This window comes from Aptenodytes patagonicus, chromosome Z (genome assembly GCF_965638725.1).
Source record: "Aptenodytes patagonicus chromosome Z, bAptPat1.pri.cur, whole genome shotgun sequence".
Taxonomy (NCBI): domain Eukaryota; kingdom Metazoa; phylum Chordata; class Aves; order Sphenisciformes; family Spheniscidae; genus Aptenodytes; species Aptenodytes patagonicus.
This window is the reverse complement of record NC_134982.1, coordinates 72986946-73001384: the sequence shown is the minus strand read 5'-3', so window position 1 is coordinate 73001384 and position 14439 is coordinate 72986946. Positions and strand designations below refer to the sequence as shown.

The window sequence follows — 14439 nt, the reverse complement described above, 5'->3', positions numbered from 1 at the left end:
TTGTGCACTAACCAGACCACAGGCTAGAATGCTTGCAGGACGTGATGAGATTCTGGCCAGCAAGACTAAGCCTGGCCTTAGGATCTCATCTCCGAAGCTACTTGGGAAAACTGAGAGTCTGATCAACCAGGTGAAAATTGAAACTGCTACAGAGCTGGGGCATTAACCAGGCTCTGACTGTCTGGGCAGGAAAGCACAAGCACAGATGCAAGGACTCAGTCTAGGGGACCTCACCTCTGGTGGTCTCCAGTCCAGCCTCACAGTGAACCTGCCCATAGCTCTTTATCAGGGCAGATGTGGAGCCTTCAAAACCCCCAAGAATGAAGGCCTCCACCTGCCTGGTCCCAGGGCTGCACTGCCCTCCTGGGATGCAGCTGTCTCTAACATCTGACCTACTTCCCTCCAGCTGCAGCTTGTGTCCTTTTCTCCTTGTTACACTATCTGTCACTGCCAAGAAGAGTCTGGCTCTGTAACTGCCCCTCCAGGAGTTGTATCCCACTGTTAGTAAATTGGTTTGGCAGCAAAAGACACAGATACCTACTACCATGGACTAGAGAAGAACCAGCTGTGGGTTTCCTAGTCGTGAGCCAGGAGCAAAGGGAAATAGTCTCTGTCCTTCTGGGAGCAATGACAGCAGGACCATTTTCTTTGAAAGGTGGCAGGCAGCATCAGAGGTCTTCTCTGAAGCCCATAGCTGCAGAGTTCTTCCACCGCCCTTGCAGCATCATCTGCATGCAAAAAACATTTAGGGGCCCACAGAAAAGAGAAGTGTGGGGAGCTCTCCCACACCCATGCAGCACCTGTGGAATTGCTTTATGATTCCAGTTGAGGCTTTTCTCTTTGACTGGCTGATTAAATCAGAATTGACATCTCTCTGTTCTCCGGAAAACTCCTAACGCACTTTTGAGCTCTCTAACAGCAGGCCCCATTAATCTGATGCATGACAAGCCAGCAAGAGTGTGTGGCAAAGGAAGGTGTTACAGACACAACAGCCAATGCTTTCTTCTGCTGCATCACAAGTTTTAAAATCGATTCACCATTTAGAGCACAGATAGCAGGTTCAGTTTTGTTCTTTTTGGTTCTTAGTCTGGCTTTGATTGATACTGACTAAGTGGGAGTACTACCCGTGCTTTCCCTGCCAGGGAAAGGAGATTCTGTGCCCATTCATTCACCCGCTGGGCTTGGCAAATGCACAGTCTCTGGGACACCAGTGGCATCACTCTGAACTGAATCCATCGGTGCAAGTGCAGAAGTAGTGTTTGATTCAGACTGGCAGCACATTTTTTAAGCAAATCTCCTTATTGCTGCCATTTACTGCACTCCAGTTTGCATTGCAAAGCCACCTTTGAGCATGCAGACAGGATTCCCTCCAGATAAAACTAAAATCATTCCAGGATCAGAACTCAGTGCACTCCATCTGCTAGTGGAACCAGCTGGATCAAATTAAAACATCCGAAATGCCTGTGGATATGAAGTCCTGGTACCGCCTCTTTCACTCCACAGGTCTACTCCTTGTGCACTGTAGATGTGGCCACAGTTACAGAGAGGTGAGGTCAGTCACTGCACAGACACTTTTCCATAGACATCCCTCTCTGTTTGACCTTCAGCCTTGCCTGTCTTCAGATAGACTATTTTCTTTACCTCCTCTTCTCCGAGTATTGCTCTCTTATACTGGTTTTGGGTGTTCCTCCATCTCTGATCATTTTGTTCAGCATCACTGCTCTCCTCTGTGACCAGTCCCCCTCTTCACACCTCCCATCTATCAGTGATGAAGATCAGTGTCTCCTCCCATACAGTAGTTTATATCCCACATACTTCATTCCTGCTAGCCTCTTTGCATATCTGCTCCAGTACAAGTTTTGATCATCTTCCAGCTCTGTCCCTCTGCACCACCCCTTTCTCCAACCCTTCCAGGTGGGGAGCACCTCCAGCAGAACCTCCACATCCCATCTGAGCTCCCCGCTAGAGACTCACTCTCTCTCCCTCTACCACTGCTACTTTCCACGCCAGCCTATTTCTCCAGTGTAGCCGATATCCACACGACAAGCTGATCTTTTCTCTGCCTTTGAGTCAGCTCTGGGCATCTGTGCCTTGGGGACCTTTTGAGCCAAAGGCTTATCTGTCTGCTTAGCTAGCCCTAATGGATTTTCCGCCTGCAGATTCATCTAATGGCTCTTCTTGAACCACATCCCCAACATCCTGTGTCAATGAGTTCCACTGATTATCTGTATCCTGTAGTTCCTGGGCAGTGATAAACAGAGGAACAATTACTCCCTATCTGAACTCTCCATCCCATCATCCTACCATATGTCAAAGGCCATATGTCATATCCCTTTTCAAGAATACCTTTTCCAAGCTAAACAGTTGTCCCTCTCTGCCTTCTCTTCTGCACTACCAGGTCCTCAATGAGCTGCAGAAAGCTAGCACTGCATGAGGCATTCAAGACACAGCTGCACTGTAGAGGTATCCAGACAGTATTTGATCTTTTCACAGTGCCAGTGGAAAAGAAACAAAAAAAAAGAGAAAAAAAAATGGAAAGGTAGCACAGCCCTTGAAGTCTGGCTGTGAATTAAAGCAGCATTTGAACTCCTGACATAATGCAGGCCAGGCAGCTTGGAACACGATTTCCATGCCTTAGGCAGCAAAAACAAAGACTGTCTGTGTGAAGAAGAGTGAGAAGAAAAGCACTGGGTAGGACACACTGGGCCACACTGCACCTGACTGAATATGCAGTTTTCTCTGGATATCTTATATGTGTTCATGAAATTACATCTGCATCTAGGGCTTTTCAGTACCAGAGAAAGTCTTCAGGCTCCAGGAGGCTTCTGCAGACTGCTCAGAGCCAGAGGAGAGTCAGCACCGTGCTCCCAGCAGCTGCTCAGCCAGAGATGACAGCAAGTGGGAACAGAGGGGTCCCTGAGCAGGCTTGAGGGCTGCAGGTGAGTGCTACTGCTGCCCTGTGTGACACTCTGGGCACCCCGTGATGCCAGGGAACTCCAGGCACAGGAAGGACAGCAGACAATGACACAGGCAAATATGGAAGTGAAGAAAGGGAAAGGTTTTTCGAAAGAGCTCAAAATAAAGATCTGAATTTCCTAGGGAAGACTTGCCTTTCTGCAGGAGTTCAAGACACTTGCAGATTTCCAGACTTAGAGACTAAGACACCATGCAATCATCTGCCTGTACTGCCGGTGGCCAGTGGCCAGTGGCAGCAGAACCAACAGTGAAAGGTGTGTGAAACCCTTCTAGTGCCACATATGGTGTCTGTGCCATTAATCTTCCAAACCCCCACAACCGAGCTTGGCTGCAAGACAGGCAGAAACAAGAGTATAAACGCTGCTATATTTTTTTTATATGTAAGACAGAACCTGTCATGAAGCCACAGAAAAGTTCATGATGCAAGTCATGCTGTCAGGGAAGGAAGAATAGGTAAGACACTGGAAAACTCTTCTGAAATACACAAAACCATACAAAAGATAATGACTGGTTTCACTGGTTTCTCAAAACTGAAAGAAAGAGAAGGTAGAGAAATTGCCACTTCAGTTCCCTCTTCACACATCAAACAGATCTACTCTCAATTAAGCTTAAGAAGTCCTGTTCCACTAACAGCCCACAAAGGGCTGGGCACCAAAACCAAGCTCTCAACAGTAAGAGATTCCCCCAGCTAACAGCAAGATGAGCTTTACTGAAATGTTTTTTGAAATCTCAGGGATGATCACAATATACTCAAGGACATCCTTTGATATTTTGCCTCTGTCCAGTGGATGGACCCATAAAGCAGATATGTGTGCTGCAGCAGAAAGTTCAGGATTCTTACCACTCATCCAAGTTCAACACTCAGCGTGAGCATGGGGAAAGAAACATGGGAGATAGGGACCAAGGTAGACTTTCCAGGTGGACTTTAGCTATGGGTTCCCTTGGTTTAACTCCTTGGAACTCTGGTTCCTAATATCATTACCAGGTTTTCACTTCTACTATCATCACAGAATCACAGGCAAATTTAGGCTGGAAGGGGCCTCTGAGGGTCTGTAGCCCAAACTCCTGGTCAAAGCAGGGTCAGCCTCTAAGTCAGGCCAGGTTTCTCAGGGCCTTGTCCACGTGAATTCTAAAAATCTCCAAAGGTGGAGGTACTACAGGCAAGCAAACCACCCTGCTAAGCCCCTGGCTGGCTAATAACTGTGACCTCAGTCAGTCAATACACGCCAGTTGCAGAGGCAGGTACCTCAGTGCTCTGCCTCCATGAGGATGAGTCACCTACCCCTCCCTCTCCAGAACTCCAGCCAACACAGTCAGTGAAGTCCGTCTCCACTTACAGTCAAGTCCAAAGTGGCTCAGAGGACTCCTGCCTTCAAATTGTCATCCCTCCAGTGACCATAAAACAAAACTCAGGAGAGAAAGTTAGCTGTCATGTTGGGGAACAAGAATACCACCTTGGGGCCCTAAAGGCAAAGCCCAGCGGCACATGCTAAGAGCTTGGAGAGAGGAGTGTATGCCCTCCCCCATGGTAAGATGGGATGCTTCGGGGGTGACAAGCTGGGAAAAGAAATCTCTGCAGGATGCCAGGTAGCTGCTGTTCGGCTAATGGCAGGCTGAGAGATGTCACCTACTTCCAGAGAACACTGCTGTCTGCACTGAGTGTAGAAGATCATCCTGTTCAAGTTTCTAGCAATGCATCATCCCGGGAAGCTCTTCCCACGATTCCTCCTCTTTGCTGCTAAAAACACAACTGCCTTATTATTTTGCCAAATAATAACTTCTGCTTACATCTACTGGCTCTCGTTCTGGTTTGTCAGCCAGATTGAAGAATCCATTATCTATAAAGATACGAGAGGGTTCTGATCTTTTCAACTCCACAGGAACCAAGAGTTCACCAAAACACAACCTGGATGCTAAGAAAGACCAAAGTGTCAATTTTCCACTTGAGCTTTTACTTATCAAATCTCAGTGAGGAGCTGGGTTTTTCTGTGCCAAGACTTGGTTTGCCTGGCAGGCTGCATCACACCCATAGCTATTGCACAGGGCTTAATGTATGGTGGGGGGCACAAGCCTCAAACAGATGCAAGCAGCCATAAAGTCAAGCCCTTCAATCCCTATTAAGCCTTTAAATGAGTGCCATGATTTTTAAAACTGTGAGACACTGAACTCCTATTGATTTCTGTGGAAGCTGTCAGATGCCAGGCTATCATTAGCAAAATCAATCTTTTCAATTAAGACTTCAGGCATCAGTTACTGACATCAAGACCTTGGCAAATTCAAAGAGAAACATGAGCCACAGCCATGACCACAGGCAGGAGGGGTCAGAAGAGAGACTCTGATCCTCCCTGACTGTAAGGAAAAGAGCCTCTATACGCAGGAGGAGCTGAATATTATGAGAGCAGGAACTTGGAGCAATGCTATTCTGATTTTGTTTTGTTCCTCTGTGTGTGTATTTTGGTATTCAAATTAAATTAGAGAAAATGGCAGAGAAAAATAATGTGAACTAATTACATTTAAGTAGATGTTAGCAAGACAATCTTTGACTTCTTCTATTTGTCTATTGCAATTAAAGAGCTGTCTGGCTTCTCTGTGCCTATTACCCTGCAATTTTGTTGCCAGCACAGGCTCCTTTTAGGGGCCAGGTAGAATGGAAGAAACCAGGGGATGACAAGGAAGATTGGTCCTTCCTGGCATCGTTCACGTTACCAGTGTTCCCAATAACATCAATGTGAGGTTCCTTAGAAAGGAGCACTGCAACTGTGCCAGCAGTTCAGGCAAAACAGTAGCTACACTTTTCTAAGGCAACATGTTTTATATTTTTCAAGATTTGTGTATTCTTGCTTAGGGCAAACACTGTGAAACACTGGTTTAAATAACTGGTTTTAAATAACCTCACACGTAACCATGTGGAAGGTGGCTGAGAGCTGAACGGCACTGGCAGAGTCGAACTTTCCACAGCCTGGAAGGCAAAACTCCACAGATACCCGATGGGAGAAGAGCTACCGTGCTACAGAGGGTGGTGAAAAGCCCATCGCTGGATTCAGCGCAGATCGCCGGTGTAACAATGACACTGGGTGGCATTCAGGGGCAGCACCGCTTCAAGGGTCCTTTTGGCAGATAGGCAAACGTGCTACGTGCAAATGCTGCCTGGCTAAACGAGACCCAGGCGAGGCTGGAGTAGGACAGGCAGCTTCGGGAGAGATCCGCTGCTCCCAGTCCTGCGCTTCCACATGCTCTCATTCGCCTGCTGCATCAGTCCATACCCCAACACAGGGAGAGGGCAACGTCTGAGAAAAAGGCACTTGTCTACCAAGCACTACCCATGCACCCTGCCTATGGTTCCCAGAAAACCTGGGATGGCATCCAGAGCTTTCTGACTCTCCCAAGGAGGATTTCAACCCTCTGCACAGGCACCCTGCAAGGAGAGTTTAAATCATGGTATCTGTAGAGCAAGGATTGCTTAATTTCTGCTCTTGGGAGTAGGCCAAGTACTTGCCTTGGCTCCTGCCTGCACCTTTTTTCTGACTGTCCCGGCTCTACATACAAGCTGGAGCCACAAGGCTCATATTCGCTTTACTAGTGTAACCCTGACCTGGAGAGCCTTGCCCAGCCACCTTTTCCTGGGAGCTCTCCCCCAGCGTTGCCTCCTCTCCTGTTTAAGCACAGCTCCCAGAGCTGCAGGAGGAAGAACAAGACGGAGTTTGGCCTCTCCTGCTTTCCTGGAAGCTATCTAATCAGTTTCCATGGACTTTGTCTCAATTGCAGTGATAAAAATATCAAAAATGCTGGGAGTTTCTGCTGCTTTGTCTTCCTTATCATTTTCCTCAGTGACTTTGTCCCACAGAGGGAGAGAGGCAGTGCAGAGTCATTGGTGCAGAAGACCTCCTCTCTGCAGGTAGGAATGCCCGCGTTTCCTGCCACAGAGATAAAAAGCACAGTGACTCACCAGACTGGAAAGAAACCCTTGCACAAACCAGAGCCCAGAAGGATGCTCAGAAGAGAGAGGGAGAGAGAGGCCAAACTTTGGGCACTGCTCTGGAAAATGTGAAACATGTGAAATAGAGCAGGGAGCAGGTCAACAGGGGAAGAAAGAACAGGGCTTGGACCTACACATTATCATTGGTCCTACCATGGGCAGCGGCATTTCTCCAAGCTTTAGAAAGGGCTTTGCTTGGCTGAGGGTCAGAAAGTCCTGTTTGTGAATTTCAAAGTGCTTTGGAAATAGTAAGCATCAGCATTACCCTAATAGAGCCCTGCAGGGTATATTTTCAAAATGGAGAATTGCTGGCAAGCCTGTAATACCGCAGAGGGGAAATCCCTGGAAATACTAGGCCAGTCTGGCTTCTACTTGCAAGCTAGTATAACCCTGTGAGTGTCAAACCCCCTCTGCCCATACAGCCTCCTGGATGATCTAAAGGTCTTTCCTGTTTCTCCTGCAGAGAGGCAGAAGGCGCGTCAGCGTAATTGCTATGTGCTGCAGGCTGCTTGCCTCAGTCAACTCTCTGCAGCCAGAGCAGCTTAACATGCACTTAAGGGAAGCCAGGTAATGACTACGTGTGAAACACCTCACCACATTATTGCTCCGGTGTCTTCTTGCCATGGGAGCAACAGACCAGACCATCTGTGACCCTGTTGTGCATCAAGAGGTGGCCAGCCCCGGCTGTTTCAAAGAGCAGCCACTGTCCAGCCTCACCAGGGATGGGTCCACAGGTCCCCTTGGGTCTGAGCAGGAGGTTTAGCAGCAAGTTCCTCAGCAGCCACCCAGACATCGGCCCACTGGTCAACTGTAATACCAGCTACCATTTTATTGCCAAAAAAGACTGCTACTGGCAGATGGGAATACTCAGATAAGGTGGTGGTGCAAATGCTTCAAGCAAACTTTCTTGGAGAAGGTTTATTTATGAGAGTGGAGGACAGGGTCTGGCCATTAAGGATCAGGACTCAGCTGAGGTCGCTTTGGACCAACCAAGAGTGGATGGTGGGGAACTGATCTGGGACAGTCTCCCTCCACCCTGTTTCTTCACAGAAGGTCTCTGTCATACCCTGTCACAACCTACCCTCCAACTGTTACCCCTTTGAAATCCCTGCTGTGGAAATCAGGGCCCACCAGGGTGGATGAAGACTTCATGCTCTGCAGCCGCTGTGGGCCGAGGAATACAAAAACATCAGAGGCAGCAAACTGACCACAACAGGAACCTGCAAGGCCATGCACAAAATCTACCTTATCTTGCCCCTGAGGCAGCCGTCTCTCATTCCAAAACATCACCTATACTCCTGGGTATTTGCCAAAGCCTTCAGTTCTCTCCCTAAGTCTCTGTAACACTGAAGCACCCGTGTGCCTGAGCACCTGCAGCTCACAGCACAGTACTTGAGCATACACCCCCAAAACACAGTCCACACAACACTCAGGCATCTGGCAGTCCAGAAAGCCCATAGGCAAGGGACAACTGCCCTTGCACAGGCACCACAAACAGAGACTAGCAGCCTGCCCAGTGCCGACCCACCTAGAAAGACTCACAGCAACCTGCCACGGAGTCAGACAACCCAAAATCCACTCATTATCCAGCTACTAACAAATGCAGCAGACATAGAAACTTTCAAAATATTATCCATTACTGACATTTTCTAAGCAAGAAGTCTGCTCAGAGGGGACAAACCAACATACTTGAGAGACAGGCAGAAATTACGCCAGGGGAGGGGAAAGACAGTGAGAAACCTATCACATCTGGAGATACCCTGACCTGCTATCAGGAAACCCACCTGCTGCACAGACACAGCCAGCAACCGGTCTGATCAATGGGACGAAGATGAGCAATGCTGCCGGCCAGGCTGATGCAGCTGGTGCACAGAGGACAGCGGTCTCCCTTTCCCCCTGGACTTGCAAAACCAGCACACTCATGCAGAGCTGTTTTGCCTCCAAGAAAAAGAGGTCAGGAGGAGCTCGGGGCAGAGGTGGTGTGCAGGCAGCAGAATTGTCTGGCTCTTTGTCCAAACATCTCCAGTGCCTGGGCCTTGCGTTTCCCAGGTCTACGGCAGCTCTATGGAAATGATTTGTTGCTATGGCCTAATGGATTGCATGAATTTGAAATACCTCTCATTGATGGAGCTATAGGTTGGCTGCAATAATGCTAATTCACCAAACATCAGCACAGATGAAAACACCTCTTTTTTGCCTTGTCTCTAAGAAGCAACCAGCTCCCCCCTATCCCACCGCCCAAAGCTTGGCTCTAGAGTTTCCTGAAATGCTCACACCAAAACATGAACTCCCTGCCTGTCTCCATCAGCCACTCCCTATTTCTCATCAAACCAGGAGAGATCCAAGTTCTCCAAAGAGGGCACAGCCAGTGGGAGAACAAAGGGAACAGCAGGGCTACACAGCCTGCTCCTTTGTTAACCCACCGGGGAGCCTGCGTTGGGAAGCTTAAAAGGCAACCAACACCCAACCTCCACCCAAGTGTTCTCCGAATCCTCTGCAGAAATTGCTTCCCTTGAGCACTCAAGAGGCCAGAAGAGGTTAAGCCTGTCCAGGCAAATTCACTTTACAGGGACTGCAGCAGACACCGTGCCTTCTTAGGAGGTGTAAGTGAACAGGGGGATTAGGAACAGCCAGGATGCTGCAGGGCTGTTTCCGCTCTCTCCAGAGAAAGACAAGGAGGGCACCACTCCCTGCAGGGTGAACAATGGATGTTCGGCAAGACACTGCACATAGCTGGCCTCCCCAGCCCACTGGGGACTTGTTTGCAAAGTACTGTCATCATTACATATCCCTTCGCAACAGCCTGCCTTCGCCCTGACAGAGCTGCGGCGTCAAAGCCAGACCCGTGGGAACAAGCCGTACTCCAAAGCTGTGCTGCCTGAAAGTAAGACCCCTGCAAGGGCCTGCCCTGAAGGGGGAACCGGCATCAGGAGACCCTGCTGCCAGAGAGCAGGCCCAGATGTCGTTTATGTGGCTGTCATCGTGCTCTGCGCAAGATGTGACCTGCCCTGACATCAAGCACCCAAAATCCCCATGTCTTCAGCACAAAGGGGCCAAATTCAACCACTCACACACAGACACGGAGCCATAGATGAGGCTTCTCTCTGTATCACAAGCGAAGTTATACAGATGCCAAACCGTGCCACCCGTTGCACCGGCAGGCAGGGTTGGCAGGAAGAGGCGCAGCCTTCCCGGGCAGGCGGCACGATGCTGACTCCCACCTGACTCAAGTCGGCAAAAAGCCCTGTTGCTCCGTGCACCGGCGGCGCACCTCGGAGAGGAGCCCGGCCCGCTGCAGAGCCCCCGGGCCGGTGGGCTCCTACCGAGGGCCGGCTATCGGCCTGTCACGCTCCGCACAGAAAGTCCCCCCTGCAGTTACCTGCAGGAACAGCCCAAGGGCAGGGCGCTGCTGGGGAGCGAGAATCCTGCCCGGGGAGGGCGCGACCAGCACCGGCTGCCCCGACTGCGGCCAGTGGGGCAGCCCCGCTCCCGCTCCCGCCGCACACGCCGAGGGATGCCCGAGGCCCGCGGCACCGGGCGGCCGCCGCATCCCCCGGCCGTCGGTACCCCGCGGCTGCGGGCGGCGGCGGCTCCGGCTCCGCACAAAGCGGGGTGGGGCCGGCGAGGGTTGCGGCACCCCAGGCGCGGGGGTAGGGCGGGCGCCCCCCCCCTCCGCTCCCCGGCACCGCCGGGCTCCGCAGGCCCCCGGCTGTGGCAGGTGCCCCGGCCGGCCCTGCCCACGCGTGTCCCGGCCCCACGACCCCCCACCACCACCCCCAGCCTCGTACCTTGCCGCTGGCGGGGAGGGTCCGGCAGCGCGCAGGGCGTGCGCATGGGAGCCGCGCAGCGCCGCGCCGCGCCGTGTCGTGCCAGCCCAGCCCGGCCCGGCCCGGCCCGGCCCTCCCGCGGTCCCCGCCCCGGCCCGCCCCCCACGCCGCGCCCCGCAGCCGGGAGGTGCCGGCGGGGCTCGGGGGCTGCCCGCCGCCCCCTGATGCGGGAGCCCGAGCCCGCAGAGCTCCGGAGCGCCTTCCCGGGGAGGTCCGGTCCGGTCCGGCAGCGCGGCTGTGCCCCACCCCTGGGTGCGATCTGCCGTGGGAAGCGAGGGGTTTGCTCTACTGCTGTCGTGGGGAGAGCCCCTCCGTAACCACAGCAAAATGCTCAAGCACCTCTCCTTTCCCTGGGCTCGGGGAGCCTGCCCGCCTGGGCTGATGTGCGCAGTTCGCAGTCACCATCACCACTGCAGGTAGGTCCCCCAGGTCTGTGCCTGGAGGTACGTTGTGAAGGCTGGGCACGTTTTCCTATGAGATCATCCTAACAGCATCGGATGATGTCTTTGCCATCATCTGCACAGAGGGTACACACAGGCCTTGCCTTAGCTCACAGAGCTGCTGAAGACATGGCGGCACGTTCCCGTGTCCTCGGTGCAACCACCAGGTACTGTGCACTGCGCCCTGAACACTGCACACACCCCTGCAACACGTATTAGTGTGCCAGCCTTAGAGGCTGGCAGCCTCTGGCTGGCTCAGCAGTCCCTGGCAGATGGAGAGACACTGGCCACCTGGGCCCAAAGCTGCAGGGCCTTCCCTGATGGCAAATGGCTCCAGAAAGTTTCTCACGCCTGCAGAGCTCACACTCAGACTTTGGGGTTAGCTGGTACCTTGGCAGCACTACAAGCCCACCTGGTACCCTGGATGTGGAACTTGGCAAGTAGACAGCAATGCCCAAGATCAAAGGGCAGAGGAGATTTCCTTGGCCAGGTCACCCACTCAGCTAACACCACTCTGGTCCTGTCTGAGCAGAGCCTGAGACAGGTGGCTCATCTCCATGCTTTAGTCCCACCGGTCTGTGGGTAGCAGTGGCAGCTCTGAGCCAGCGGGTGTGACAAGACTGTGAGACCGGGTGTCATCCACAAGTGAGATGCTGCAGTTCAGGTGTCTCTGCTTTGATTCTGTGGTGGCGAGACGGCAGTCTGCCAGTCCCTCAGCGCAGCTGAAGTCCTTTTGGGGCAGGAAAAGCAGGCCCTTGACAAGAGCAGTCCCACCGAATCCTTCAACAGAGTTGAGCAGAATTTCAGAAGCAACCAGCAGCCCCCAAGAGTGATCTCCATGCCTTGCTGCCAGGTGCCAGGCTGAGACAACCCAGGAGACTGAGGCAGTCAAGCACAGACATGGCTGTTGAGAAGCACTGTCCATGGATGGAGCGCAGGAAGCAATCCAGCTGTGGACACAAATCATGGCTGCTTGTGCAGCAGCTGTCCTGGACCTGCCTTGCCTATAAGAATTGAGATAACTTCTGGAACCCCTCAGGACCCTCGCAGCGCATGCTCACATCTTCACCATGGAGAAGTACAAGACAGGTCAGGTGCTGATGCACAGATGATCTCCAGTGCTTCCTTTCACACACACTGTGCTCCAGCCCTGACTGAGCTGTAGAAGATTGCATGCAGGACTGACGGGGGGACAAAGATGTCTTTGTTTGAGGTTACTGGTGGGAAACATTTCTACTGCCTGCAGCCCTGTTCACTGTAGGCTTCTAGCTATGCTAGTCGTGCGCAAGTGCCGTTCCTCAGAGCTGTTTTAGGTGCTGACAATGTGAATGGTTTTGCTGCCCATTCCCCTTAACAGTCTAAGACTGGGTGGCTGGGACTGGTGTCTGTACTGGGGTGTCCTCGGTAGTCGGGGTGAACTCTACTCTCCATCTTCTTTCCTGGGACTTCTCAACTGGTGATCCAACAGCAAGGGCCTGGCTGAGCAACTGCTGCTGACAGCCTGTGTCCACAGAGGTGGCTTGTGGCAAAGAACACCCCCACACAACACTTGTCCTGCTATGTAGAGGCCCTCCAGCAGCCCCAAAGAAAACACTGTTGTTAGTGCTTTCTGTTGGGATACAACAGCAGAAGTTGGAGCAACGTTCCCTGTAACTCTCTGCCATCCCACATCCTTAAGTGCCAGAAATCGGTCCAGAGGCAGGCTAGTGTCACCTCTGGATATCTCTTCCCAGCCTGGGCAAGTTAATGAAAAGTGGAAAGCTACCACCACAGACAGCAGAGTTTGTTATGGAGGGGAGCCTGACAGCAGCGCAATCGAACACCACCATTGGCCCACCGCTAGCCAGAAACCACGTGCAGCTCTGCAACCTGCGGCAAGCCGCTGGGAAGAGCAGAGCTGGCACCTGTTGTGACAGCTCTGCATTGCAGGAGCTATGTCGGTGTGGCCACATTCATGGTATCTGTGCAGCTATGGATGAAGTACCTCTCACCTAGCTGGGGGCAGCTCCCAGGGAGCAGGGTCCTGCCTTGCAGGAAGCAATTGCACAAGTGGATGAGAAGAGACAGAAGGAAAACAGCTTTCTACTTGGTGATATGCCTTGCAACCCTGGGAAGGGCATGACCGGTTTGCAGACACAATATTCTCAAGTAGATTTAGTTCAAGGCTATGCAATACCAGCGCACAGCCCAGTACGGCTGCACTGAAGAGGAGCTGCAGCAAGCACTGTACTCTGCTTCATGCCAGTCTGCTGAGGACAAGGGTCCTGACATGCCCATGGTAGGTCTGGATGGAGCCGTGTGGAGGAAGCCTCTAATTAGTTATACCCAATTAGCATCATATTTAACAAGAACTTCCCTAGTTCCCACCTCTTCTGCTGTAATTATTTCCAGCCCTGTGAAGTTCAAGATCACTGCCTGTGCCACATGTATGGGGGCAGGTGGCACAGAGGGGTAGGGGGGAAGCTGGGCCCATGCAACACCCACCACCTTCAGGGACTGATTTAAAACGCCATTGTGATGGCAGTGTCAAAACTAGAAGTCTTTTCAGAGTCTGTGGCATCATCATTCCCCCTCAATGTGCAAGAGCTTTTATCATCACATTGAAAAATGTTAAATTATCAGAAGATGAAGCAAAAAATATCAGTTGGTTTTAATTTCCTTTTGGAACTTTTCCTCCCTGCAAAATGCTGCCATAAGCAATACTTTTGTACTAACAGAATCACTTTATAAAAGAAAAAATAAAGGTATTATTTTCAGCAGGGGGCTGCGATGTTGGGCTGAGTACTATTTTTTCCCAAGGGACCTTGAAATTTAATTTTACTTACCTTGGATGTTGCCTCAGGTCTCAAAGCTTCCTACCAGCTTGACACCAGAACATGCCAAAGAGGTTCTGTATTATGCCAAAGAGGTTCTGTATTATGAAAATTAAGCTTAAATCCAGAGCAGATACTGATCCACCAGCCGGAATCTCAAAGCAGACTTTGCACTTGGCAGGAAGCCATCAGTTAGTAACAAGAAGAAACGGGGACTTTGTCTCAATGGTGGTTGACCATGTGCCTAAAGCAAGCATCTGGCTGCAGCAGGACAGGCCACCCCTCACCCCAAATGTGCCTGCCACGGTTAGTGGTATCTCTTCTTCCCCTGACTAACCTGGTGTGCTGTTTTCCTCTCTGGAGAGCTCCTGAGGCTGAGCAGAAAGCACACAGGGGTATTCTCACGA

At 51.6% G+C, this 14439-nt stretch overlaps 1 protein-coding gene across 1 annotated transcript in view; it reads right to left on the bottom strand.

Annotated features, from left to right (window-relative positions):
• The window catches only part of CORO2A (coronin 2A), a 61239-nt gene extending 50445 nt beyond the window's left edge, over positions 1 to 10794 (bottom strand). Inside the window, exon 1 of the mRNA XM_076362609.1 lies at positions 10741 to 10794. The gene's annotated coding sequence lies outside the window, so the exon portion shown is untranslated. The remainder of the gene's footprint in view (positions 1 to 10740) is intronic.
• Positions 10795 to 14439: the final 3645 nt, after the last annotated feature.